Raw genomic sequence first — 27,655 nt, 5'->3', positions numbered from 1 at the left:
ATTGTACACGTACCCAGCTATTGTCAACACCCTTTTGCTGCACTGATATTTTTCCATCCATTTTTTTTTTTTTTTTTTTTTTTTTTTTTGCTTGAAGTTCTGTCAATACCCGCCAACCTTTAAGAGACATCATGCAGCCAGGCGTCTCGGCTTGCGGCCACACCATCCTGAACTCGCCCGATTTCGTCAGATCTTGGAAGCTAAACGGGGCAGGACCTGGTCGGTACATGAATGTGAGACCTCCTGGAAATACCTGGTGCTGCAAGCTTTTACGTCTCCTGGGTAACTTTATCGTAGCTCTTAATACTCTCTATCTGTCTGGATGGAGATATAATTGAAGTATTGTACACGTACCCAGCTACTGTCAACACCCTTTGCTGCACTGATATTTTTCCATCCATTTTTCTTTTTTTTTTTTTTTTTCTGCTGGAAGTTCCGTCAATACCCGCCAACCTTTAAGAGACATAATGCAGCCAGGCCTCTCGGCTTGCGGCCACACCGTCCTGAATGCGCCCGATCTCGTCAGATCTCGGAAGCTAAACGGGGCAGGGCCTGGTCAGTACTTGGATGGGAGACCTCCTAGAAATACCAGGTGCTGCAAGCCTTTTACGTCTCCTGGGTAACTTCATCGTAGCTCTTAATACTCTCTATCTGTCCAGAGGAGATATAATTTAAGTATTGTACACGTACCCAGCTACTGTCAACACCCTTTGCTGCACTGATATTTTTCCATCCATTTTTTTTTTTTTATTTATTTTTTTTTTTGCTTGAAGTTCTGTCAATACCCGCCAACCTTTAAGAGACATCATGCAGCCAGGCATCTCGGCTTGCGGCCACACCATCCTGAACGTGCCCGATCTCGTCAGATCTCGGAAGCTAAACGGGGCAGGACCTGGTCAGTACATGAATGTGAGACCTCCTGGAAATACCTGGTGCTGCAAGCTTTTACGTCTCCTGGGTAACTTTATCGTAGCTCTTAATACTCTCTATCTGTCTGGAGGAGATATAATTGAAGTATTGTACACGTACCCAGCTACTGTCAACATCCTTTGCTGCACTGATATTTTTCCATCCATTTTTCTTTTTTTTTTTTTTTTCTGCTGGAAGTTCCGTCAATACCCGCCAACCTTTAAGAGACATAATGCAGCCAGGCCTCTTGGCTTGCGGCCACACCGTCCTGAATGCTCCCGATCTCGTCAGATCTCGGAAGCTAAACGGGGCAGGGCCTGGTCAGTACTTGGATGGGAGACCTCCTAGATATACCAGGTGCTGCAAGCCTTTTACGTCTCCTGGGTAACTTCATCGTAGCTCTTAATACTCTCTTTCTGTCTCCAGGAGATAGAATTGAAGAATTGTACACGTACTAGGCTACTTTCAACACCCTTTGCTGCTCTGGTATATTTCCCTCTATTTTTCTTTTTTTTTTTTGCTGGCAGTTCCGTCAATACCCGCCAGCCTTTAAGAGACATCATGCAGCCAGGCATCTCGGCTTGCGGCCACACCGTCCTGAACGCGCCCGATCTCGTCAGATCTCGGAAGCTAAACGGTGCAGGGCCTGGTCAGTACTTAAATGTGAGACCTCCTGGAAATACCAGGTGCTGCCAGCTTTTTACGTCTCCTGGGTAACTTCATCGTAGCTCTTAATACTCTCTTTCTGTCTGGAGAAGATATAATTGAAGAATTGTACACGTACCCGGCTACTTTCAACACCCTTTGCTGCACTGGTATTTTTCCCTCTATTTTTCTTTTTTTTTTTTGCTGGCAGTTCCGTCAATACCCGCCAACCTTTAAGAGACATCATGCAGCCAGGCATCTTGGCTTGCGGCCACACCATCCTCAACGCTCCCGATCTCGTCAGATCTCGGAAGCTAAACGGGGCAGGGCCTGGTCAGTACTTGGATGGGAGACCTCCTAGAAATACCAGGTGCTGCAAGCTTTTTACGTCTCCTGGGTAACTTTATCGTAGCTCTTAATACTCTCTATCTGTCTGGAGGAGATATAATTGAAGTATTGTACACGTACCCAGCTACTGTCAACACCCTTTGCTGCACTGATATTTTTCCATCCATTTTTCTTTTTTCTTTTTTTTTTTTGCTGGAAGTTCCGTCAATACCCGCCAACCTTTAAGAGACATAATGCAGCCAGGCCTCTCGGCTTGCGGCCACACCGTCCTGAATGCGCCCGATCTCGTCAGATCTCGGAAGCTAAACGGGGCAGGGCCTGGTCAGTACTTGGATGGGGGACCTCCTAGAAATACCAGGTGCTGCAAGCCTTTTACGTCTCCTGGGTAACTTCATCGTAGCTCTTAATACTCTCTTTCTGTCTCCAGGAGATATAATTGAAGAATTGTACACGTACTAGGCTACTTTCAACACCCTTTGCTGCACTGGTATATTTCCCTGTATTTTTCTTTTTTTTTTTTTGCTGGCAGTTCCGACAATACCCGCCAGCCTTTAAGAGACATCATGCAGCCAGGCATCTCGGCTTGCGGCAAAACCATCCTGAACGCGCCCGATCTCGTCAGATCTCGGAAGCTAAACGGGGCAGGACCTGGTCAGTATATGAATGTGAGACCTCCTGGAAATACCTGGTGCTGCAAGCTTTTACGTCTCCTGGGTAACTTTATCGTAGCTCTTAATACTCTCTATCTGTCTGGAGGAGATATAATTGAAGTATTGTACACGTACCCAGCTACTGTCAACATCCTTTGCTGCACTGATATTTTTCCATCCATTTTTCTTTTTTTTTTTTTTTTCTGCTGGAAGTTCCGTCAATACCCGCCAACCTTTAAGAGACATAATGCAGCCAGGCCTCTCGGCTTGCGGCCACACCGTCCTGAATGCGCCCGATCTCGTCAGATCTCGGAAGCTAAACGGGGCAGGGCCTGGTCAGTACTTGGATGGGAGACCTCCTAGAAATACCAGGTGCTGCAAGCCTTTTACGTCTCCTGGGTAACTTCATCGTAGCTCTTAATACTCTCTTTCTGTCTCCAGGAGATATAATTGAAGAATTGTACACGTACTAGGCTACTTTCAACACCCTTTGCTGCACTGGTATATTTCCCTCTATTTTTCTTTTTTTTTTTTTGCTGGCAGTTCCGTCAATACCCGCCAGCCTTTAAGAGACATCATGCAGCCAGGCATCTCGGCTTGCGGCCACACCGTCCTGAACGTGCCCGATCTCGTCAGATCTCGGAAGCTAAACGGGGCAGGACCTGGTCAGTACATGAATGTGAGACCTCCTGGAAATACCTGGTGCTGCAAGCTTTTACGTCTCCTGGGTAACTTTATCGTAGCTCTTAATACTCTCTATCTGTCTGGAGGAGATATAATTGAAGTATTGTACACGTACCCAGCTACTGTCAACATCCTTTGCTGCACTGATATTTTTCCATCCATTTTTTTTTTTTTTTTTTTTTTTTTTTTTTTTTTGCTGGACGTTCCGTCAATACCCGCCTGCCTTTAAGAGACATCATGCAACCAGGCCTCTCGGTTTGCGGACACACAGTCCTGAACCCGCCCGATCTCGGAAGATCTCGGAAACTAAATGGGGCAGGGCCTGGTCAGTACTTGGATGGGAGACCTTCTGGAAATACCAGGTGCTGCCAGCTTTTTACGTCTCCTGGGGAACTTCATCGTAGCTCTTAATACTCTCTTTCTGTCTGGAGAATATATAATTGAAGAATTGTACACGTACCCGGCTACTTTCAACACCCTTTGCTGCACTGGTATTTTTCCCTCTATTTTTCTTTTTTTTTTTGGCTGGCAGTTCCGTCAATACCCGCCAGCCTTTAAGAGACATCATGCAGCCAGGCATCTCGGCTTGCAGCCACACCATCCTGAACGCGCCCGATCTCGTCAGATCTCGGAAGCTAAACGGGGCAGGACCTGGTCAGTACATGAATGTGAGACCTCCTGGAAATACCTCGTGCTGCAAGCTTTTACGTCTCCTGGGTAACTTTATCGTAGCTCTTAATACTCTCTATCTGTCTGGAGGAGATTTAATTGAAGTATTGTACACGTACCCAGCTACTGTCAACACCCTTTGCTGCACTGATATTTTTCCATCCATTTTTTTTTTTTTTTTTTGCTGGAAGTTCCGTCAATACCCGCCAACCTTTAAGAGACATCATGCAGCCAGGACTTTCGGCTTGCGGCCACACCATCCTGAACTCGCCCGATCTCGTCAGATCTTGGAAGCTAAACGGGGCAGGACCTGGTCAGTACATGAATGTGAGACCTCCTGGAAATACCTGGTGCTGCAAGCTTTCACGTCTCCTGGGTAACTTTATCGTAGCTCTTAATACTCTCTATCTGTCTGGAGGAGATATAATTGAAGTATTGTACACGTACCCAGCTACTGTCAACACCCTTTGCTGCACTGATATTTTTCCATCCATTTTTCTTCTTTTTTTTTTTTTTTGCTGGAAGTTCCGTCAATACCCGCCAGCCTTTAAGAGACATCATGCAGCCAGACATCTCGGCTTGCGGCCACACCGTCCTGAACGCGCCCGATCTCGTCAGATCTCGGAAGCTAAACGGGGCAGGACCTGGTCAGTACTTGAATGTGAGACCTCCTGGAAATACCTGGTGCTGCAAGCTTTTACGTCTCCTGGGTAACTTTATCGTAGCTCTTAATACTCTCTATCTGTCTGGAGGAGATATAATTGAAGAATTGTACACGTACCCAGCTACTGTCCACACCATTTGCTGCACTGATATTTTTCCCTCCATTTTTCTTTTTTCTTTTGTTTTTTGCTGGAAGTTCCATCAATACCCTCCAGCCTTTAAGACACATCATGCAGCCAGGCCTCTTGGCTTGAGGCCACACCGTCCTGAAGACGCAAGATCTCGTCAGATCTCGGAAGAGAAACTAGGCAGGGCCTGGTCAGTAATTGGATGGGTGACCTCCTGGAAATACCAGGTGCTGAAAGCTTTTTACATCTCCTGGGTAACTTCAGAGTAGCTCTTAATACTCTCATTCAGTCTGGAGGAGATATAATTGAAGAATTGTACATGTACCCGGCTACTTTCAACACCCTGTCCTGCACTGATATTTTTCCCTCCATTTTTCTATTTATTTATTTTTTATTTTTTGCTGGAAGTTCCGTCAATACCCGCTAGCCTTTAAGAGACATCATGCAGCCCGGCCTCTTGGCTTGCGGCCACACCGTCCTGAACACGCCCGATCTCGTCAGATCTCGGAAGCCAAACGGGGCAGGGCCTGGTCAGTACTTGGATGGGAGACCTCCTGGAAATACCAGGTGCTGCATGCTTTTTACGTCTCCTGGGAAACTTCATCGTAGCTCTTAATACTCTCTATCTGTCTGGAGGAGATATAATTGAAGTATTGTACACGTACCCGGCTACTTTCAACAGCCTTTGCTGCACTGATATTTTTCCCTCCATTTTTCTTTTTTCTTTTTTTTTTTGCTGGAAGTTCCGTCAATACCCGCCAGCCTTAAAAAGACATCATGCAGCCGGGCCTCTCGGCTTTTGGCCACACCGTCCTGAATGCGCATGATATCGTCAGATCTCGGAAGCTAAACGGGGCAGGACCTGGTCAGTACTTGAATGTGAGACCTCCTGGAAATACCAGGTGCTGCAAGCTTTTACGTCTCCTGGGTAACTTTATCGTAGCTCTTAATACTCTCTTTCAGTCTGCAGGAGATATAATTGAAGAATTGTACACGTACCCGGCTACTTTCAACACCCTTTCCTGCACTGATATTTTTCCCTCCATTTTTCTATTTTTTTTTTATTTTTTTTTGCTGGAAGTTCCGTCAATACCCGCCAACCTTTAAGAGACATCATGCAGCCAGGCCTTTCGGCTTGCGGCCACACCATCCTGAACTCGCCCGATCTCGTCAGATCTTGGAAGCTAAACGGGGAAGGACCTGGTCGGTACATGAATGTGAGACCTCCTGGAAATACCTGGTGCTGCAAGCTTTTACGTCTCCTGGGTAACTTTATCGTAGCTCTTAATACTCTCTATCTGTCTGGAGGAGATATATTTGAAGTATTGTACACGTACCCAGCTACTGTCAACACCCTTTGCTGCACTGATATTTTTCCATCCATTTTTCTTTTTTTTTTTTTTTTTTGCTGGAAGTTCCGTCAATACCCGCCAACCTTTAAGAGACATCATGCAGCCAGGCCTCTTGGCTTGCGGCCACACCGTCCTGATTGCGCCCGATCTCGTCAGATCTCGGAAGCTAAACGGGGCAGGGCCTGGTCAGTACTTGGATGGGAGACCTCCTAGAAATACCAGGTGCTGCAAGCCTTTTACGTCTCCTGGGTAACTTCATCGTAGCTCTTAATACTCTCTTTCTGTCTCCAGGAGATATAATTGAAGAATTGTACACGTACTAGGCTACTTTCAACACCCTTTGCTGCACTGATATTTTTCCCTCCATTTTTCTTTTTATTTTATTTTTTTGCTGGAAGTTCCGTCAATATCCGCCAGCCTTTAAGAGACATCATGCAGCCAGGCCTCTTGGCTTGTAGTCACACCGTCCTGAACGCGCCCGATCATATCAGATTTCGGAAGCTAAACGGGGCAGGGCCTGGTCAGTACTTGGATGTGTGACCTCCTGGAAATACCAGGTGCTGCAAGCTTTTTACTTCTCCTGGGTAACTTCATCGTAGCTCTTAATACTCTCTTTCTTTCTCCAGGAGATATAATTGAAGAATTGTACACGTACCCGGCTACTTTCAACACCCTGTGCTGCACTGGTATATTTCCCTCTATTTTTCTTTTTTTTTTTTGCTGGCAGTTCCGTCAATACCCGCCAGCCTTTAAGAGACATCATGCAGCCAGGCATCTCGGCTTGCGGCCACACCATCCTGAACGCGCCTGATCTCGTCAGATCTCGGAAGCTAAACGGGGCAGGACCTGGTCAGTACATGAATGTGAGACCTCCTGGAAATACCTGGTGCTGCAAGCTTTTACGTCTCCTGGGTAACTTTATCGTAGATCTTAATACTCTCTATCTGTCTGGAGGAGATATAATTGAAGTATTGTACACGTACCCGGCTACTTTCAAAACCCATTACTGGACTGATATTTTTCCCTCCATTTTTCTTTTTCTTTTTTTTTTTTTTTTTTTTTGCTGGAAGTTCCGTCAATACCCGCCAGCCATTAAGAGACATCATGTAGCCAGGCTTCTCGGCTTGCGGCCACACCGTCCTGAATGCGCCCGATCTCGTCAGATCTCGGAAGCTAAACGGGGCAGGGCCTGGTCAGTACTTGGATGGGAGACCTCCTAGAAATACCAGGTGCTGCAAGCTTTTTACGTCTCCTGGGTAACTTCATCGTAGCTCTTAATACTCTCTTTCTGTCTGGAGGAGATATAATTGAAGAATTGTACACGTACTAGGCTACTTTCAACAGCCTTTGCTGCACTGATATTTTTCCCTCCATTTTTCTTTTTATTTTATTTTTTTGCTGGAAGTTCCGTCAATATCCGCCAGCCTTTAAGAGACATCATGCAGCCAGGCCTCTTGGCTTGTAGTCACACCGTCCTGAACGCGCCCGATCATATCAGATTTCGGAAGCTAAACGGGGCAGGGCCTGGTCAGTACTTGGATGTGTGACCTCCTGGAAATACCAGGTGCTGCAAGCTTTTTACGTCTCCTGGGTAACTTCATCGTAGCTCTTAATACTCTCTTTCTTTCTCCAGGAGATATAATTGAAGAATTGTACACGTACCCGGCTACTTTCAACACCCTGTGCTGCACTGGTATATTTCCCTCTATTTTTCTTTTTTTTTTTTGCTGGCAGTTCCGTCAATACCCGCCAGCCTTTAAGAGACATCATGCAGCCAGGCATCTCGGCTTGCGGCCACACCATCCTGAACGCGCCCGATCTCGTCAGATCTCGGAAGCTAAACGGGGCAGGACCTGGTCAGTACATGAATGTGAGACCTCCTGGAAATACCTGGTGCTGCAAGCTTTTACTTCTCCTGGGTAACTTTATCGTAGCTCTTAATACTCTCTATCTGTCTGGAGGAGATATAATTGAAGTATTGTACACGTACCCGGCTACTTTCAAAACCCATTACTGCACTGATATTTTTCCCTCCATTTTTCTTTTTCTTTTTTTTTTTTTTTTTTTTTTGCTGGAAGTTCCGTCAATACCCGCCAGCCTTTTAGAGACATCATGCAGCCAGGCCTCTTGGCTTTCAGCCACACCGTCATGAACGCGCCCGATCTCGTCAGATCTCGGAAGCTAAATGGGGCAGGGCCTGGTCAGTACTTCGATGGGTGACCTCCTGGAAATACCAGGTGCTGCAAGATTTTTACGTCTCCTGGGAAACTTCATCGTAGCTCTTTATACTCTCTTTCTGTCTGGAGGAGATATAATTGAAGAATTGTACACGTACCCGGCTACTTTCAAAACCCTTTGCTGCACTGATTTGTTTCTCTCCATTTTTCTTTTTTCTTATTTTTTTTGCTGGAAGTTCCATCAATACCCGCCAGCCTTTAAGAGACATCATGCAGCCAGGCCTCTTTGTTTGCGGCCACACCGTCCTGAACGTGCCCGATTTCGTCAGATCTCGGAAGCTGAACGGGGCAGGGCCTGATCAGTACTTGGATGGGAGACCTCCTGGAAATACCAGGTGCTGCAAGCTTCTTACGTCTCCTGGGTAACTTCATCATAGCTCTTAATACTCTCTTTCTGTCTGGAGGAGATATAATTGAAGAATTGTACACGTACCCGGCTACTTTCAACTCCCTTTGCTGCACTGAAATTTTTCACTCCATTTTTCTTATTTCTTTTTTTTTTGCTGGCAGTTCCGTCAATACCCGCCAGCCTTTAAGAGACATCATGCAGCCAGGCCTCTTGGTTTGCGGCCACACCGTCCTGAACGCGCCCAATCTCATCAGATCTCGGAAGCTAAACGGGGCAGTGTCTATTCTGTACTTGGATGGGAGACCTCCTGGAAATACCAGGTGCTGCAAGCTTCTTACGTCTCCTGGGTAACTTCATCATAGCTCTTAATACTCTCTTTCTGTCTCCAGGAGATATAATTGAAGAATTGTACACGTACCCGGCTACTTTCAACACCCTTTGCTGCACTGATATTTTTCCCTCCATTTTTCTTATTTCTTTTTTTTTTGCTGGAACTTCCGTCAATACCCGCCAGCCTTTAAGAGACTTCATACATCCAGGCCTCTTGGCTTGCGGCCACACCGTCCTGAACGCGCCCGATCTCGTCAGATCTCGGAAGCTGAACGGGGCAGGGCCTGGTCAGTATTTGGATGGGTGACCTCCTGGAAATACCAGGTGCTGCAAGCTTTTTTCGTCACTTGGGTAACTTCATCGTAGCTCTTAATACTCTCTTTCTGTCTGGAGGAGATATAATTGAAGTATTGTACACGTACCCGGCTACATTCAACACCCTTTCCTGCACTGATATTTTTCCCTCCATTTTTCTATTTTTTTTTTTTTTTAATTTCTTGGATGTTCCGTCAATACCCGCCAGCCTTTTAGAGACATCATGCAGCCAGGCCTCTAGGTTTGCGGCCACACCGTCCTGAACGCGCCCGATCTCATCAGATCTCGGAAGCTAAACGGGGCAAGACCTGGTCAGTACTTGGATGGGAGACCTTCTGGAAATACCTGGTGCTGCAAGCTTTTTAGTCTCCTGAGTAACTTCATTGTAGCTCTTAATACTCTCTTTCTGTCAGGAGAAGATACAATTGAAGAAATGTACACGTACCCGGCAACTTTCAACACCCTTTGCTGCACTGATATTTTTCCCTCCATTTTTCATTTTTCTTTTTTTTTTTGCTGGAAGGTCCGTCAAAACCCGCCCGCCTTTAAGAGACATCATGCTGCCAGGCGTCTCGGCTTGCGGCCACGCCGTCCTGAACGCGACCGATCTCATCAGATCTCGGAAGCTATACAGGGCAGGGCCTGGTCAGTACTTGGATGGGTGACCTCCTGGAAATACCAGGTGCTGCAAGCTTTATACGTCTCCTGGGTAACATCATCGTAGATCTTAATACTCTCTTTCTGTCTGGAGGAGATATAATTGAAGAAATGTACACGTACCCGGCTACTTTCAACACCCTTTGCTGAACTGATATTTTTCCCTCCATTTTTCTTTTTTTATTTGCTGGAAGTTCCGTCAACACCCGTCAGCCTTTAAGAGACATCATGCAGCCAGGCCTCTCGGCTTGCGGCCACACCGTCCTGAACGCACCCCGTCTCGTCAGATCTCGGAAGCTAAACGGGGCATGGCCTGGTCAGTACTTGGATGGGAGATCTCCTAGAAATACCAGGTGCTGCAAGCTTTTTACGTCTCCTGGGTAACTTCATCGTAGCTCTTAATACTCTCTTTCTGTCTGGAGGAGATATAATTGAAGAATTGTACACGTTCCCGGCTACTTTCAACACCCTTTCCTGCACTGTTATTTTTCCCTCCATTTTTTTATTTTTTTATTTTTTATTTTTTGCTGGAAATTCCGTCAATACCCGCCAGCCTTTAAGAGACATCATGCAGCCAGGCATCTCGGCTTGCGGCCACACCGTCCTGAACGTGCCCGGTCTCGTCAGACCTTGGAAACTAAACGGGCCAGGGCCTGGTTAGTACTTGGATGGGTGACCTCCAGGAAATACCAGGTGATGCAAGCTTTTTACGTCTCCTGGGTATCTTCATCGTAGCTCTTAATACTCTTTATCTGTCTGGAGGAGATATAATTGAAGTATTGTACACTTTGTCTTAGGGACAGTCTGGCTAGCAGTGACTGAGTGGTTGACAGACGACAAGCAACGGAATGTACGTGCTCTGTGATGTCATAGCAGTCAGCTGAGAGAGGCTCGTGATGTCATCGCTGAGCTGTCTGTCTGTCTGTCTGTCTCTCTCTCTCTCTTTCTCTCTCTCTCTCTCTCTCTCTCTTCCTCTCAATTCAATTCATTTGTATTGTCAAAGCAATTGGACATACATACATATATATATATATATATATATATATATATATATATATACATACATACATACATCCATACATGCTAGAAAGTCATTACTATGTTATCTTAAAGGCTAACTAAGCAGAACATATATCATTATAGAACAGAGTTCATAGGTCAACACATGGTTTTAGGGAACAGGCACGTAGGTCATACCGTTTGACAATGTCTCCAAGGTTCTCATCGTAAATAACAAACAGAAATCAAACTATCTTCTGGGCTGACCTTCTAGCTTGACCGTATCTTTCTTAAGTATACAAGAGAGAAAAACAGGTGTAAGAAAATAATTTCTAATTTTCCTTCTACACATATATACATACATACATACATATGTAGCGTTATGTTGGGTGTATTTGGATAAGAGCATTTGGGCTCTGAGCTGAAGCACTGATCTAAAGAAGACCTCTCCCCCCCCAAAGTTATCAGATTTCCTTAGCTCATCAGCTTGGAACTGGTTTGCATCAAAGTGACAGTTTTGGGGAGGATGGCACCGAGAAGAGGCCAAATAGTTTGGAATTCTGCTATGAGATGTCTGGAGAAAGGGGCCTGTAGGTGATAAAAACTCTTTGAAGTGGATGAGAGCCGAAATCCCGACATAGAGCTACGAACCCAGGCCAACCGGCATTTCCAAAAGATGGCATGGATTGACATCAGTCATAAATAAAGCCTCCCTCCAATAGGACACTGGGGGCTGAAACCGAAATCCAATCTCAAGAACTCAGGGACCAATCACCTACTGATCTGACAGACTATAAGGAACAGCGGACAGTCTTTCTCTCTCTCTCTCTCTCACCTGAACCAGAAACTCGCTGCCACAGCTCAACCTGTAGCTCTGTTGCCAGAACCGGAATCAGAAACCAACCAAGTCTTTGCCGGCAACAGAAGAGTTAAACTATGAGAAGGAGATTGAGCGAAGAATTATTTTAAAGGACTTTATTAAATAAATAACTTCACAGACCCACCTGATCAGTGGAGTTTTACAGCTGGACAATTGACTAAGTCGACTGAATACGAAAGTGTCAGTCACTTAAATAGCTATTTGAGTCTTAAGAAACTTGACCCTTGGAACAAACAGGGCCCTGCTTTCCTCAAAGACTTCGTCTTCAAGTAACTACGGTGGAACCATGCTTACAAAGAAGATTTTGTGCACAACCTTGGAGCCTTCAAACCAATGGAAAATCTGTTTGGAAACGACTCTACATTCCCGAAACCCCAACTTCCAGGTGCATCGACTGAGTGGAAGTTCTTGGACAAAGCCGAACCGGACTGCCTTTGTTCCAAACCACACGGACCTCGTGCCGTGTGCTGTTATCTGAGCCCGAAGCCAGAGAGGCCTCTCTGCGACGAAGTTCACATAAGTTTAACAGTTTGGAGTTTGTGATTCATGACATTTGAGAAATCAATTAGAAATGTTAATCTGTGATTCATAACTCTAGAATGTGTAATATCATTTAGTTTTCTTAAATATAAATGTGAGTTGCATTAAACTGTTTTGTTGATAATTTTAGAAATAAAATCTGTCAACGCCGAGAAATATCTTCTCATTCCTGTTTAACTGTTTAGTCTGAAATTGACACAAGTTAATAGACATTAGATTATTGGTGGCCCTGCCTATCCTTAATCATTGAATAATAATCAGTTAAGGGAAATTGTGGTAACAAATAGGATCTTTCTCGGCACCTAAACGTAAATGAGACTGATATATATATAACGAGAAGTTACCTGACATAAATACTAACCTGCGTAGTTATTTAATGTCTGACTAATAATACTAACGAGAGACTCACCTTCGTCTTACTAACCGGTGTTGTAGTCAATGTGTTTATAACCTTTTTTGTTTAACGATTTGTTAAACGGAATGTACGTGCTCTGTGATGTCATAGCAGTAAGCTGAGAGAGGCTCGTCATGTCATCGCTGAGCTGGCTGGCTGGCTCTCTGTGTGTGTGTGTGTGTGTGTGTGTGTGTCTCTCTGTCTGTCTGTCTGTCTGTCTCTCTCTCTCTCTCTCTTACTCTCTCTCTCTCCCTCTCAATTCAATTCATTTGTATTGTCAAAGCAATTGGACATGCATACATACATACATACATATATATGGAAAATAAACAATATGTGTACATCTCTTTCTGCATTAGTGGTGCCCTCACAGATGTGCAAGTTACATGACAGACAGACAGACAGACACACACACACTTTCACACACAGACAGACAGACACAGACACACACAGAAACACACACACATACTTTGACAGACAGACAGACAGACACACGCATATTATGGGTCTTTGTTGGGTAGTGAAATGGGTAGCATCAGTCGCAGTGTGGGTAATGTCAGGGAGCCAATCATAGTCCCCGTTATTTGCATATCGTGGCGCAAAGCATTCTGGGAAAAGCAACTAAACACGTTTAGTCATGTATTTGTCCATAGTTTACACATGAGATGAAAGAGACAGTATGACGTATTGAGCACCTGGGATTCCTCATGTGTATGTGAGGGGCAGAGGAACCGGATCCCAAGTGTGCGTCCCAGGTGCTATAGGTTTCAAAGCATGCAGGGGAATAGGCACCCCACCCTGACACATAAAGAAGACTGGATAGGGAGATATAAATAGCAATGGGGAGACTCTTGTACTTGATGTGGTTCTATCCATATAGTGGGGCCAGCAGGTGCAGCAATAGAAGCTCAGCCTGGGGAGACTGGATTTAGCATTTCCTCTCCATTTTGATAACTATCCATAATCATTTCTGCAAAATACTTCTATGATACCTATGTATGTTTTTTACTTGTACTATATTATACTATCAAGTATCAGTGTACACATACAATGTGACCTGTTACATTAATACAGAGGCCACGGAAGGCCAGATCACTAATAGCCACTGTCCCCTGATATTACACTTTTTTACAATCACTTTGGCACTCATTTCAGAACCTTGATGTCATTTTTCAAAACTCTAGACACTAAACTCACACCCGATGATCAAAATGCACATTTTTCAAAACTCTAACACTTTTTTACAATTGCTTGGATACAATACACATCAACCTCAGATCATTTGTTCATTGAACTAAAATGACACAACTTAACATCAAAGTATTACCATTTCAAAATGCAATTCACACATTACATCTGAGATCACTGTCTATTCATTTCATTACAAAGATCTAACTATCAATTGATACAGCTGCTCAAAATGATAAGTGACTGTTGCATTACTCTTAATGCATAATTTTATGGAAACTGACAAACAATATTCCATGTTTCGATCATGAAAGTTTCAGGATAATGAGATCCATTGACATCAATAAACGAGGAGCATGAACCAGTTGGACTACATTATCTATGGATGTAATATTTCATCATCATTCATCATCATGTAGCACTTTTCCACACCATGTTTGCAGTGTGGAAGGAAAGTTAGAAATTCTTTCTCTAATACCTGTTTTTCTCTCTTGTATACTTAAGAAAGATAAGGTCAAGCTAGAAGGTCAGGCCAGAAGGTAGTTTGATTTCTGTTTGTTATTTACGATGAGAATCTTGGAGACAATGTCAAACAGTATGATTGAAGTGCCTGCTCCCTAATCCATGTGTTGATCTATGAACTCTGTCCTATAATGATATAAATTCTGCTTAGCTAACTTTTAAGATAACATAGTAATGACTTTCTGATTATAACCAGCTCTTTGATTTTTGTGTATAAAAGCTCTGACTGTTAAAATGAAGGCAGAGCGACTTTGGGATCTACTTGAGTCACTGTTCCTCTCCACGCTGCGTGTATTAAAGGCATTGCAACTAACGCTCCAACCTGGTTGAAGATGATTGTTCTTCCACATCAGATTTGACATTACTGTATGTATGCAGGCCCTTGTAATTGCTTTTCCAATACTGCCAACTGGTTATTGATGATTGATTTCACATTGTGGTACGAGTATCGAGTGAAATGAGTGCTATCCACCCCAGCAACACAGTGATAACATGGAGCCGGCAAGTCATCCAGGTCACAATAGAGGTCAAGCAGTGGGAGGAGGAAGACGTGGTGGTCAAAGGAATGGAAGGGGACATGCACCCCTTCTGAGAGGTGGTCGTGGGCCTCGTCATAGAGGAGGGCTTAGGCCTCACCAGAGAGGCAGCCATGGGCCTCATTTGAGAGGTGTTGGGGGAACGTGGTAGAGGACAAGGCCACGGACCAGACAGCGGCAGCAACAGCAAATAGTGTCCAGTGAAATCCGAGAAATAGTTGTAGAGCATGTTGTAAATCATGGAATGACCATGACTGAGGCAGCTACAATGATTCAATCAAACCTCAGAATCAACTCAGGATCAACTGTGGCCTCAATCATCAGAAATTTCCGTACTGAGAAGCGGCAAGTCTTCAGCATGCACTAAACATTAGGCTACTCTCAATTGTCAAATGACTGTATACTGCATACCAATGTGTAGCACAGAGTATAGTGTGCCTTTTGAAAGAAATGCAGACAGAGTGAAGCAGCTGATGACTGAGTATGTTCAGGTATGTTCAGTTTCAAGATGCCTCTTGTGAAAAATGGTTGTGAGAACCTGAACCTGAACACAGGGCTGATGGAAATTCAGAAGTACAGTAATCAATCCTTTGTTTTACACTAAGCCAGGTGAGGAACACTGCAGTTGACATTTTACTGTAGTTTTGTTCTTTTTTGTAGCTAATTATTGTTGCATGGATTCAAAGAAACCTATGGTGTGATTTGATTGTATTGCATCAATACATTTCAGATTTTGTTCAATGATTCCACTGTGTCTGTAGTATTCTCTCTACTAGTCCTTTTACAGTGATGTATTTATGTGTAGTACCATAATGAAACATGTATCACATATTTTGTACTACAATATTTAATGATTGTACGAACAACTACACAGTGAAACTATCGGTATCTTCTGTGTGGGTGATCTAAATAAATGTTACTATGGTATTTCATGATAAATGAATTATTTGAACCAACAAGTCTGCAAGTGCAAGGTTTCTTTAAAGATATGAATGCACAATGCAATGTTTTGAACATTGGACAGCCTGTGTTACAAGTGATGACCGTTTTGAGTTTTGTGTCTAGAGTTTTGAAAAATGACATCAAGGTTCTGAAATTAGTGACAAAGTGATTGTAAAAAACTGTATATTCATCCTATTTAATGTGCTCTTTTAAAATGTACTTTTCTTTTTTATGTTGCCATTTCTGTTCTACCAATGTTTCAGTTGTTAGCCAAAGATTGACAGAGTACATCTCATACACACAGGCCAGACAGCAAGGATTTCTTTTTGAAATTCAATTACAAATGCTGCATGAACTCATCAATACGATTAGAGCTCCTGAAAGCAATATAACTAACTCACTCTACAGCATCTCATTAGCAGTGAAAAGAAACCAAGAAAGTTGGGACAGTCGACTGTTTACCACTATGTAACATCACCTTTTCTTTTAATAACACTTATTAAGCACTTGGGCACTGAAGACACCACTTGGTTAAGTTTAGCAAGTGGGATTTCCCCCCATTCATCCATTATGCATTTCCTCAGCTGCGCAACTGCACAGGGCCTTCGTTGTCTTAATTTGCACTTCATAGTGCGCCACACATTCTCAATTCGGCGACAGGTCAGGACTGCAGGCAGGCCATGCTAGCACCCGCACTCTCTGCCTACGCAACCATGCGCTTGTAATCTGGGCAGAATGTGGTTTGGCGTTATCCTGCTGAAAAATGCAGGGATGTCCCTGGAAAAGACGATGTCTGGATGGCAGCATATGTTGCTCCAAAATGTGTACATCTCTTTCTGCAAAAATGGTGCCCTCACAGATGTGCGAGTTACATGACAGACAGACACTCATACACACTGTCACACCCACACACACACACACACTTTCACAGACAGACACACGCACACACACTCACTTTCACACAGAGACAGACACACAAACACAGAGACAGACACACACACACTCACTTTCACACAGACACACACACACATACATACATACATACATACATATATAAGGAAAAGAAACAATACATTTAAAAATCACAAAAAGATGTAATAAAGTACAGAAAATCTAAATGTAATAAAATGTGATCTTTAATACACACAAATATGTATGGCTGGTCGGATGCGTCTTGGACTCGGGTTCCTCTTCATTACGTATAATGCTTTTGCCTTTTGCTATAGCTTTCCGTGGAGGGGATCGTGGGTGAGTTTGTACCATTCTTGGGGGGCTCTGCCTTGTTGGGGCGGAGCTGTGATCCAGGTGAACAGCAGATCGGACATAGGTGGGCATGTGGGCGGAGGAGGAAGGCCGGTCAAGCAAATAAGCTTGCTAAGGTACGCAGCAGCAGCAAGCAGCCCCACCATCCAGTCAGCCAGCCAGTCTGGCTGGCAGTGACTGAGTGGTTGACAGACGGCAAGCAACGGAATGTACGTGCTCTGTGATGTCATAGGAGTCACCTGAGAGAGATGTTTGTGATGTCATCGCTGAGCTGGCTGGCTCTGTGTGTCTTGCTGGCTGTGTGTGTGTGTGTGAGAGAGAGAGAGACTTTTTGACTTTTATCAGACTTCATTGCCTGTTTGCAACACGCAATAATTCATACAAAAGAAAATAAATAAATAAAAAATAGTGTTCCCCTTTGTTTGTCTCCCCCCAACAAGCATTAACTCCGCCACTGATCTGTACACTTTTAAAGAAAGCAACCCAATACACACAACAAAACAACCATCAAATACTAAACCCTATAAATGAATTACATAATAAAAACCAACTCCCCGTCATACAATTCACAAAGGGCATCATTAATACACCAGACCTGTTCAAAACTCTCCAAATCATTCATCAGCCTGTAATAGTTAAACTCTAGTCTGACTCTGCACTTGACCAGCATGGCAAACACTCTCACTGCATCCTCACTGCCCTCCCCACACACTCTGTTCTTCCTAGTCTTATAGACGGCCATTTTAGCCTGGCCCAGCAAGAAGTTTACCAGCTGGTCCACATGTTTGGTCTTTCTGGTGTATCGCGCCCCTAAAATAAAAACCTTTGTGTTAAAAATCAGGTTAAGATCAGTAAAAAGACGAGTTAAAAGACTAAAAATGGGTGACAACCGAGAGCAAGTGCTGAAACAGTGAAACACGGTCTCTCTCTGAGCACAGAATGGGCAGGCGTCGGACACAGCAGGGTTAAGAACAGTAATAAAAGAATTGACAGCAATAATGGTGTGTAACACCCTCCACTGCAGATTGCCAGCTCTCTTATTGAGGGGGGCTTGTACAGGCTTCTCCAGGCGGGCGCAGTGTCTTCCCCCAGCCCCAGCCTGTAAAGTAATTTTAGGAATCACAAAGAAACAGTTGAAAGTGCTAAATAAGTATTTTGATGCACCATATTAATTTAGGAAATTTACATGTTGTTTTTCATCAGCTTCTGTATCTGATGGCTCCACATCACTGGCTGGATTGACAGCAACGACACTCTAAAAAAAGAAGTGTTAAGTTTGAGCATTCAGGACTTGTTTTGAAGATCCTGAATATCACTGGTCCACAATTTATCTGTGAAACTATGGGTTAATCTCCATATACAAAATACTTTTCACACACACTTTAAATTTACAACTAAATTTACATGTTGATGTCTTTCGTCAGCTTCTGTATTTGATGGCTCAATATAACTGGTTGCATTAACAGCAACGGCACACTACAAGAAAATAACATTATATTTAAACATTCAGGACTGGTTTAGCATCACCTCGAATATCCCTAGCCCTTGAGGTCGATTGTTATTGTGGTCTTCAAGACCAGTGCTTCTCAACCTTAGTCCTGGAGGAGGCCCACTGTCTGCTGATTTTCATTACAACAACATTGTAGGTTATATCAGTGACTGTGGTCCTAAAGTACCCCTATGCCTGCTGTTTTTTTTCCAGTTGAGCTCTTAATTACCTAATTGGCTTAACTGAAGCCATTTAACCCTTTTCCCAGGTCTTTGGTTGTTGATGAGTTACAAAGAGCTGGATTGTGGCCCGCCATGACTGGAAGTGAAGAACACTCACTCTAGGCCTTTAACTTAATGTTCATATGTAGGGGCCTATCCATCTGATTTGTTTTTGCACATTTATTAACAGAAAAATTGATGGTATGTGAAATCATCTGAGCTGAAAAACATAATGTTCCACCAATAATAAAATAAATGTATTAATTAAAATTATAGAGATAATAGAATGTTCACAGATTATTAGTTCAGAAAATAAAATATTTTTTTATATCTTAAATAGAATTAACACTCAAATCAGTTGTAGGGTAAACAAGGTCTATTTTTTGGATTGATTTTATAATTATACATGTATGGCTGCATGAAGCTTACCTGAGAATCTGATATTTTAGTAACTTTGTTGCTTCTTGTTGGGTAGTCCACGTTTGCCGCCGTTCTTTTTCTGTAAATGTAAATCAAAAGGCAATAATTACATACTGTAATTAAAATACAAAAAGTATAAACATTGTATTATTATTTTTGTATCCTGTTTCTCCATCTCGATGCTGTTCTTTTTGGAATTGCATATCTAGGTTTACTTAAATACTGTTTATAAGATTGTAAACTCATCATCCAAATTTCTTCATTTGCCAAACTTTATGTAGTGCGCTTGCAGTTTCAGAAGAAGAAAAAAAACTGTAACAGATGGGATATGTAGTACTTTATACTCGAGTGGTCTATGCGATTACACCCTGTTGGTGTTATTAAGAACGCAAAGTACCAGAATGCAGAGCGGGACTGTTTTTTGTGCCGTGACTTGTCGGGGGAAAAACGGACGAGAAGGTGAAGGTAGTATGGCGGTGATGCACGCGTTGGTGAAGTGGGAAAGCGGGGTCGACAAAGACTCTTACAGCGTGATTCCCACTGCTTGCTTTCGCAATTTTGATTTATTCAGCATTGCTGATGATGACGAAGAGACGACTCGAAACTTCAGAGCAGAGTGGAGAGACACGAACAAACCTCCAAAAGGTGGATGGCCTGTCCATGAAGCGCAGATCATTATGACTGGTAACAATGTTTATTTAAAAAAAAAAAACATTAAAGTCTTTACATGCTATTTGATATATACAATCACAGTATATTTGAAATGAATGTTTAAGTTATTAATGTGTTGTACGTCTAACATACTCTTATAACATGGTAGGTGGTGGTGAGGGCGCTAAAAACTCGTCATACTTGACTGGCATTTGTAAGAACGATTTATTGTGTGTTGTGCTTTACAATAAAATCCCCCAAATCACAAAATAAATTAAACCAGATATAATTTAACTTCAGTTTTGATTCAGTGTTGGCTGTTCATCTTAATTTGTATGGTCAAAGCACAGTATTTTTATGACAAATAAATATAATCCCCAAATATCTGTGGACATAATGCAGGGTTTTATTTATTTTATTTTTATTTTAGGAAAAGAAGGCGAACTAAGAAGAAAACTTAATGACCTAACAAAAATGCCCTCTCCTAAAATGAAGAGAGTACCTAAACCAAACAAAAAACTTCAAATTTCAGATGATAGTGACCTTGATGAACCACAGTTACCGGTGAGATAATTACTGCAAATATTAAATAAATGTATTGCAGGATTGTTTTTTTTTAATCATATTCATATATATATATATATTTTCATTTTAAACTCTTTTCCTCTCTGAATACAGCACAAAATAAGAAAGAAAACCGATGGAGCTTCAAGAATTAGATCCCGTCATATTCTACAGACATTTAAAGAGTCCAGTGAAGTTGTGCTACAGCAAAACGTTAAGCAGCTCGAAAAGGAAAACACAAGACTTAAAAATGAAAACCAATGTCTTCGAAACCGTATGGTTGATGGTAAGTTTTTTTATTTATAGCAAATAATTCCTTACCTTGATAAATGTTATTCTTCAGTAATTTAGATTCCAGAGTAATGTATTATAGTTGATCATACTGAAGTAATCTAGAACCACAATACAGACTCTTAATGTGCACTGTCTAATAGTTTAATAATACTGATTATTAAATAAAGTTTTTCAACATAACTTCATAAACCTACATTAATGACTATATGCATTACATTAGACCTGGAAATTCTTGTATTTTATCTTTTTTATTTTTTTCGTAGCTAATGTTAATGACCCACAAAAAGGTCAGTTTGCCAATAACATAGAGCAAGTCTCTCAAGTATAATTGCAGGCATTGATGGTTTTGTTTTCACTTTGCATTAAATATATTACTAGAAATGATTATCATTTAATACTAAGGTTTTTTTCTCCAGAGATTCCAGACCTTTTGGACAATCTGAAAAAAATTGTAACAAAAGCCACATTTATCAGCAATAAAGACAAAAGTGTGTCACCATCAAGTGGTTCTGACAGCCCCACAGCAAATTGTTCTGAATCTGACAAAGAATCACCAAAACAGGTATAACACTCTTGGTCTACAATATTACAAAGACAAGGTAAAAATATATATATTGAAAACAAATATTGGTTGTAAACAATCTAATGATGCTACATTATCAGTTATATTCATAGTTATAGTTGATAATAAGAATGTAATTGAATTATGGGTGTCACAGATTCACTGACTTTATTATGTCTGTAAATTAATAAACTTAGAATTGAGACATACTGTGGTCTTTAATAACACATTTCTGTAACAAAATCACAGCCTTACTGATAATGTATTCCACTTAACATAATATAAGAATAGTTTGGGGATAAACTTGTTTTTTATTTACCATTGTCTTTTAGGTGGAAAAGTTCCCAGGCACTGGAGTTTACATTGACAAACTGTCCTGGATCCTTGCAGAGAGGTGCAGCACGAATACGTCATATGCAAGAACCCTGACGGTTGCTGTCTTTGACTTTCCAACATTACTAAAGAGCAATCTTCGTGGTGGTGGCAGCAAGAGAGATCCAACTTCGGAGACATTAAGATCCTCATTGATGTTATTGAGGATCATATACAGCTGCCTTCGGAAGGACACGACGTGTTTCAGTTGCGGGGCTTTGCAGCCCAGCGGGACCCTCTTAATGCCGGACATCAGCTGCCCGAGCCGGTGCGGATGAACGGAGGGACGTTAGACAGCGTTACCTTCCGGGCAGGAGCAGCGAGCGGCAACACCGGGGTGAAAGTGTCGTCTAACACTGTGCCATTAGCCACTAGCTGATTGAGCAGATCAGTGGTTTTTAAGAAGATAACAATGGCAGCAGACTTGATATTTTCACACCCTGCTACCTCCCCAACCGCTAACACACACTGCTCTAGGGGGCAGAACTGCACCGGAGCGATCTTGACTCCATGGCGTCGGGTCAGTTTTTCAAAAGACGCATTCAGGGGGTCCGACCCCCCGACCCGGGAAGAACTACCGGTACTCCCCCCTCCCCTCCCCTGTTCCCCCACAATAAGAAAAGCACTGAAAACAGAAGACAAAATAAACAAACTGAAAAAAGTAAAGCAACAAAAAAACGCAGCCAAAGGACAGAGCTCTCAGCAGCACTCCCGCTCACTGCAGACCCCTCCCACACACTCCCAGCTGAGAGAGAGAGAGAGAGAGAGAGAGAGAGTTAGTGTCTGTCTGTCTCTCTCTCTCTCTCTCTGTAGATGCATCATAGGGAACATATGTAACAATCTCTCTTTTTGTTTACCAAAAATGAGAATGAACGTATTTCAAGTGGGTGTTGCCTTGGTTGGAAACGTTTTAAGATTATTTATGAAGTGTAAAGTGGATTTGTCTCAGTTCTCCGTAGTTTTCAATGTATGTGCCATTCAGTAGCGTTCATGTTACAGATGTGCCCTATGCAGTGGTAGGGTCAATAAAATGTCAGTAAAACTTTATTTTAGCAATTATGGAGGGGAAGAACTGCAAATAGCGGGTCCCCACTAATTATCTAACTTACCAACAACGTTTAAAATTAGGTCTTGCGAAGCTGCCAAATAATGCTGTATAATCGTATGTGTCTTCATACACCGGCTGCTATAGTCTGATAGCTTTGATTATATATATATATTTTCTCGTGAACCACAAATGCTATTTGCTTGATTTTTACAGAGTATGTTATAAATACCATTCTTATGAAGCCTGACAAATTGTATGCTGTAATTATGAATATTTTCAAATCATTTGTTTGTTTTTCCTAACATGTTACAAATGTTCCCTATGTGAAAGATGCATTATATCTTAATAACGTCTAAACAATTAAAGATATACAGATTATTATTTTCGGTAAAGTTATAACACATTGCTATTAACTATGTGTGTCAGTAAAAGTTTAAAAAATCCTAATAATTTTTTATTGATCCTGCAAAATAGGTGTTTAGGGAACATTTGTAACATTAGGGTTACGATTTGCCATAGACGCGGAATGAGTTTGATTGTGATGTTAAATGGGGTTTAAAGACGCAGTCGCCTCGGTGCTGATTACTATTGCTGTGTTTCTCCACTTCTACTCCATGCTTGGGAACGCCCACATCCAGTGACGTCAAAACCGGTGGAAAAGCGGGCCGGTTCAAAAAAGATCAGCTGGATCCCAGGCCGAGCAGCAGCTCCGGCTCCAGCACCGGCACCATGTCGCTGGAAAAGCGCTAAGTGAGCTCACAGTGAGCTCAGTGTAATGTCTGCTCTGGTGAGCTCACAGTGTGACCTAGTCGTTAGTTCACGTCTTCACTGGGTAGTCCATGACAACTTAATTGACTCAATTCTTGGGCTTAATTGGTCAAAATGACCATTGGTTGAAGGTACTCAGGGACTGATGTGTAGAGAGACTTATTAAACCTGCAGGATTGTGGTTTTCCCAGAACAGAATTAACCAGTGTAGCGTTATGTTGGGTGTATTCTGATAAGAGCATTTTAGCTCTGAGCTGAAGCACTGATCTAAAGAAGACCTCTCCCCCCCAAATTTATCAGATTTCCTTAACTCATCAGCATGTGAACTGGTTTACATCAAAGTGACAGTCTTGGGAGGATGGCACCAAGAATGGGCCAAATAGCTTGGAATCCCTGCTGTGAGATGTCTGGGGAAGGGGGCCTGTAGGAAATAAAAACTCTTTGAAATGGACGAGAGCCGAAATCCCGACACAGAGCTACGAACCCGTGCCAACCGGCATTTCCAAAAGATGGCATGGATTGACATCAGTCATACATCAAGCCCCCCTCCAATAGGACACTGGGGGCTGAAGCCGAAATCCAATCTCACAAACTAAAGAACCAATCACCTATTGATCTGACAGGCGTATAAAGGGTAACGCACGGCATCTCTCTCTCTCTCTCACCTAAACCAGTAACTCGCTGCCACAGCTCAACTTGTATCTCTGTTGCCAGAACCGGAACCAGAAACCAACTAAGTCTTTACCAGCAACAGAAGGGTTAAACTGGGAGAAGGAGATTGAGCCGTACGAAGAATTCTTTTAAAGGACTTTATTAAATAAAGAACTTTACAGACTGCGCTGCCCGCCTGTGCCCAGCCATCCAGCTGGACAATTGACTAAGTCGACTGAATACGAAAGTCATTTAAATAGCTATTTGAGTCTTAAGAAACTTGACCCTTGGAACGAACAGGGCCCTGCTTTCCTCAAAGACTTTGTCTTCAAGTAACTACGGTGGAACCCTGCTTACAAAGAAGATTTTGTGCACAACCTTGGAGCCTTCAAACCAGTGGAAAATCTGTTTGGAAAAGACTCTACATTCGCGAAACCCCAACTTCCAGGTGCATCGACTGAGTGGAAGTTCTTGGACAAAGCCGAACCGGACTGCCTTTGTTCCAAACCACACGGACCTCGTGCCGTGTGCTGTTATCTGAGCCCGAAGCCAGAGAGGCCTCTCTGCGACGAAGTTCACATAAGTTTAACAGTTTGGAGTTTGTGATTCATGACATTTGAGAAATCAATTAGAAATGTTAATCTGTGATTCATAACTCTAGAATGTGTAATATCATTTAGTTTTCTTAAATATAAATGTGTGTTGCATTCAACTGTTTTGTTGATAATTTTAGAAATAAAATCTGTCAATGCCGAGAAATATCTTCTCATTCCTGTTTAACTGTTTAGTCTGAAATTGACACAAGTTAATAGACACCAGATTATAGGTGGCCCTGCCTATCCTTAATCATTGAATAATAATCAGTTAAGGGAAATTGTGGTAACAAGTAATGATAGGATCTTTCTCTCCACCTAAACGTTAATGAGACTGATATATATATAACGAGAAGTTACCTGACATAAATACTAACCTGCATAGTTATTGAATGTCTGACTAACAATACTAATGAGAGACTCACCTTCGTCTTACTAACCGGTATTGTAGTCAATGTGTTTATAACCTTTTTTGTTTAATGATTTGTGTGTTATCATATGCGATCCCATGGTCTTTGATTTGGTCACGGAAGTGATTTGTCTTTGATTTGTTGATCTAGAGTTGAATTTTAATTAGTTTTTCCCTTTTGTATAATTAGTGTAGTGCTACATTTAGTCTTTGTTTTTGAATAAATTTGACAATTTATATCTTTGGAATTGGTGTCTGCGTCCAATTATTACAGAAATTGAGTTCTACAAGATTCCAGGATTCGTGATAAGGTGATACTATAAATTCACTTCTTTAATTGAATTTTATAAGTGTACCTTACGCTACACCTTTGACCACCACGTCTTCCTCCTCCCACTGCTTGACCTCTATTGTGACCTGGATCACCTGCCGGCTCCATGTTATCGCTGTGTTGTTGAGGTGGATAGCACTCATTTCACTCGATACTCGTACCACAATGTGAAATCAATCATCAATAACCAGTTGGCAGTATTGGAAAAGCAATTACAAGGGCCTGCATACATACAGTAATGTCAAATCTGATGTGGAAGAACAATTCCTTTATCCCTCTGTTCTCCACCAGGGTTGTGCTGTTCGCCTCGATTGGCAAGTTTGCAGTGTGAGGAGTGGATCCATGTCGTCGTTCCTAGGCACTTCACAGCTGTGTGGGTGGTCAGGAGCACCTGGTAGGGCCCTGTCCACCTGGGCTGTTGGGAGGACTTTCTCTTGTGTGCTTTGATATACACAGTCACCTTGCTGGAAGGGGTGGTAAACCTGCTGGGATGGTTCAGTCTGGGCGGCTTTCATCTGTGAATGGACAGCTTCGAAAGCACGTGTTAGTCCCATACAAAAAGACAACAGAGCATCATCCATCAAGTGGATGTCCATTTCCCTTACAGACAATGGAGGAGTGATGGAGAGTCTCATAAGTCATCCCATAATAATCTCACACAGAGAAAGACCTGTTTTTCTCAATTTGCTGACGATTTCATTGTCATTAGGACTATAGGAAGGGGATCTGGACGTTTGAGTCCTGTTTGTTTGCATATATTAGACAGCTTATTCTTTAATATCCCATTTTGTTTCTCCACTGCTCCAGCTGACTGAGCCTGATGGGGCAGTGAAAATGTTGTTTACCTCGCAGGGCTTTGCATAGTTCCTGCACTATTGTCCCAGTGAAGTGAGTGTTCCTATCACTGGAAATTTCCCTGGAATGCGAAATCTACATATAACATCCCTTAACTGTATTTTTGCTACTTTTACTACTTCAGCCTTCCTACGGGATAGGCTTCAACCCATTTAGAACACCTATATATTATTACAAGTATATATTCATATCCACAACATTTAAGCTTTTGAACACAATCTATTTGCATATTGCAGGATTATGAGCTTGACAAATGTGGCAAGTTCTACAATATTGCTAAGCTGTTACTATAAAACCTGGGGCAAACCAATTTAAAAGACTGATGCACACATCCCCCCTTTGCCCGTGTGGCCAACACCATGCGCCACATGGGCAAACCAGGGAAAGAGTGCCTGTGAGGCAACCAATGCATTAGCAAATGTTTGAGCTCTCTTATGGAAGGTGCAGTGGCCAGTTGCAATTTCCTGGAGCTTTTACAGTGCATCTCAAATTAAATTTCATCCAGCCCCAGGTCATAAAAGTCAAACCCTAGTTACGACATACATAACACATACATTTTGTTGCTTCAAAGAGAATACAAAAGTCAGCAAAACATTCTTTTTTACAAATTCAGTTTGTAAACTGTATTGTACATATATTTGTTGCGTTTTGATTTATAAACATTATACATTGTACAAATCTTAAGTGAAGGGCAATGGACTGATTCTGACTTCATGGCTGTCATTCTATTCATTTGAATAATGTGACATCTCCACTAAAAGTACATTATAAATTAAACTATCAATAGAAGAATATGTGCTACTGCGGACGTCATCTGAGCAGTTTCACAATATATTGTAGATTCCTATAATCTGGAAAACCTTTAATTATAGTATTTTAACTTATTTCTCCACTGAGTCAAGCATCACTTCAGCGTAGTGGACCTCAGCATTGGTCTGTTCAAGTTGCTGTGAGGCTGTCTTTAAAGCCGCGCCCTCGGCCTACTGTGTCTCAACAAGAACACCAGCATCTTCTCCATATGGGTCAGACATCGGTTCCTTCAGGACACGATTCATAATATGCATATCTGCCATGTGGAATAAATCAGTCTGAAGACACAATGTGTGGTTCACACAACATCAGAGATCGTCCTTATAAAAGGCATCTCTATCACATTAGTTGACATTCGCACAATCTATAAGGTTTCTAGTAAAGGGACAATTCAAAATAATAATAATCTTGATTCCA

The 27,655-nt window shown here is 42.3% G+C and overlaps 12 non-coding genes and 20 pseudogenes across 12 annotated transcripts; all 32 read left to right on the top strand.

The window, feature by feature from the left end:
- Positions 1-149: 149 nt before the first annotated feature.
- Positions 150-268, top strand: LOC136735073 (uncharacterized; annotated as a pseudogene).
- A 217-nt stretch (positions 269-485) lies between these two features.
- Positions 486-604, top strand: LOC136734650 (5S ribosomal RNA). The gene has a single exon (XR_010810626.1). It is a non-coding gene; the product is annotated as a 5S ribosomal RNA (ribosomal RNA).
- Positions 605-825: 221 nt separating this feature from the next.
- LOC136734905 (uncharacterized) lies at positions 826-944 on the top strand (annotated as a pseudogene).
- Positions 945-1,159: 215 nt separating this feature from the next.
- On the top strand, positions 1,160-1,278 carry LOC136734651 (5S ribosomal RNA). Its single transcript, XR_010810627.1, has one exon. It is a non-coding gene; the product is annotated as a 5S ribosomal RNA (ribosomal RNA).
- A 210-nt stretch (positions 1,279-1,488) lies between these two features.
- On the top strand, positions 1,489-1,607 carry LOC136734923 (uncharacterized; annotated as a pseudogene).
- Positions 1,608-1,817: 210 nt separating this feature from the next.
- Positions 1,818-1,936, top strand: LOC136734666 (5S ribosomal RNA). The gene has a single exon (XR_010810642.1). It is a non-coding gene; the product is annotated as a 5S ribosomal RNA (ribosomal RNA).
- Positions 1,937-2,153: 217 nt separating this feature from the next.
- On the top strand, positions 2,154-2,272 carry LOC136734763 (5S ribosomal RNA). Its single transcript, XR_010810690.1, has one exon. It is a non-coding gene; the product is annotated as a 5S ribosomal RNA (ribosomal RNA).
- A 211-nt stretch (positions 2,273-2,483) lies between these two features.
- LOC136734862 (uncharacterized) lies at positions 2,484-2,602 on the top strand (annotated as a pseudogene).
- Positions 2,603-2,817: 215 nt separating this feature from the next.
- LOC136734639 (5S ribosomal RNA) lies at positions 2,818-2,936 on the top strand. The gene has a single exon (XR_010810615.1). It is a non-coding gene; the product is annotated as a 5S ribosomal RNA (ribosomal RNA).
- Positions 2,937-3,147: 211 nt separating this feature from the next.
- On the top strand, positions 3,148-3,266 carry LOC136734913 (uncharacterized; annotated as a pseudogene).
- Positions 3,267-3,820: 554 nt separating this feature from the next.
- LOC136734999 (uncharacterized) lies at positions 3,821-3,939 on the top strand (annotated as a pseudogene).
- Positions 3,940-4,148: 209 nt separating this feature from the next.
- LOC136735001 (uncharacterized) lies at positions 4,149-4,267 on the top strand (annotated as a pseudogene).
- Positions 4,268-4,482: 215 nt separating this feature from the next.
- On the top strand, positions 4,483-4,601 carry LOC136734754 (uncharacterized; annotated as a pseudogene).
- Positions 4,602-4,816: 215 nt separating this feature from the next.
- LOC136734545 (uncharacterized) lies at positions 4,817-4,935 on the top strand (annotated as a pseudogene).
- Positions 4,936-5,156: 221 nt separating this feature from the next.
- LOC136734654 (5S ribosomal RNA) lies at positions 5,157-5,275 on the top strand. The gene has a single exon (XR_010810630.1). It is a non-coding gene; the product is annotated as a 5S ribosomal RNA (ribosomal RNA).
- A 216-nt stretch (positions 5,276-5,491) lies between these two features.
- Positions 5,492-5,610, top strand: LOC136734539 (uncharacterized; annotated as a pseudogene).
- A 219-nt stretch (positions 5,611-5,829) lies between these two features.
- LOC136735057 (uncharacterized) lies at positions 5,830-5,948 on the top strand (annotated as a pseudogene).
- A 215-nt stretch (positions 5,949-6,163) lies between these two features.
- On the top strand, positions 6,164-6,282 carry LOC136734551 (5S ribosomal RNA). Its single transcript, XR_010810527.1, has one exon. It is a non-coding gene; the product is annotated as a 5S ribosomal RNA (ribosomal RNA).
- A 216-nt stretch (positions 6,283-6,498) lies between these two features.
- LOC136734887 (uncharacterized) lies at positions 6,499-6,617 on the top strand (annotated as a pseudogene).
- A 210-nt stretch (positions 6,618-6,827) lies between these two features.
- LOC136734918 (uncharacterized) lies at positions 6,828-6,946 on the top strand (annotated as a pseudogene).
- Positions 6,947-7,170: 224 nt separating this feature from the next.
- On the top strand, positions 7,171-7,289 carry LOC136734857 (5S ribosomal RNA). The gene has a single exon (XR_010810700.1). It is a non-coding gene; the product is annotated as a 5S ribosomal RNA (ribosomal RNA).
- A 216-nt stretch (positions 7,290-7,505) lies between these two features.
- Positions 7,506-7,624, top strand: LOC136734886 (uncharacterized; annotated as a pseudogene).
- Positions 7,625-7,834: 210 nt separating this feature from the next.
- LOC136734839 (uncharacterized) lies at positions 7,835-7,953 on the top strand (annotated as a pseudogene).
- A 225-nt stretch (positions 7,954-8,178) lies between these two features.
- LOC136734932 (uncharacterized) lies at positions 8,179-8,297 on the top strand (annotated as a pseudogene).
- Positions 8,298-8,513: 216 nt separating this feature from the next.
- LOC136734802 (uncharacterized) lies at positions 8,514-8,632 on the top strand (annotated as a pseudogene).
- Positions 8,633-8,847: 215 nt separating this feature from the next.
- On the top strand, positions 8,848-8,966 carry LOC136735049 (uncharacterized; annotated as a pseudogene).
- Positions 8,967-9,181: 215 nt separating this feature from the next.
- LOC136734740 (5S ribosomal RNA) lies at positions 9,182-9,300 on the top strand. Its single transcript, XR_010810688.1, has one exon. It is a non-coding gene; the product is annotated as a 5S ribosomal RNA (ribosomal RNA).
- Positions 9,301-9,520: 220 nt separating this feature from the next.
- Positions 9,521-9,639, top strand: LOC136734704 (5S ribosomal RNA). The gene has a single exon (XR_010810680.1). It is a non-coding gene; the product is annotated as a 5S ribosomal RNA (ribosomal RNA).
- Positions 9,640-9,854: 215 nt separating this feature from the next.
- Positions 9,855-9,973, top strand: LOC136734708 (5S ribosomal RNA). The gene has a single exon (XR_010810684.1). It is a non-coding gene; the product is annotated as a 5S ribosomal RNA (ribosomal RNA).
- Positions 9,974-10,182: 209 nt separating this feature from the next.
- LOC136734997 (uncharacterized) lies at positions 10,183-10,301 on the top strand (annotated as a pseudogene).
- Positions 10,302-10,522: 221 nt separating this feature from the next.
- On the top strand, positions 10,523-10,641 carry LOC136734874 (uncharacterized; annotated as a pseudogene).
- Positions 10,642-17,113: 6,472 nt separating this feature from the next.
- Positions 17,114-17,228, top strand: LOC136734574 (U5 spliceosomal RNA). Its single transcript, XR_010810550.1, has one exon. It is a non-coding gene; the product is annotated as a U5 spliceosomal RNA (small nuclear RNA).
- The last annotated feature ends 10,427 nt before the right edge of the window (positions 17,229-27,655 follow it).

This window comes from Amia ocellicauda, unplaced genomic scaffold, assembly GCF_036373705.1.
Source record: "Amia ocellicauda isolate fAmiCal2 unplaced genomic scaffold, fAmiCal2.hap1 HAP1_SCAFFOLD_40, whole genome shotgun sequence".
Classification (NCBI taxonomy): Eukaryota; Metazoa; Chordata; class Actinopteri; order Amiiformes; family Amiidae; genus Amia; species Amia ocellicauda.
Note: the sequence above shows the minus strand (reverse complement) of the source record. Positions and strands in the feature narration are given on the sequence as shown.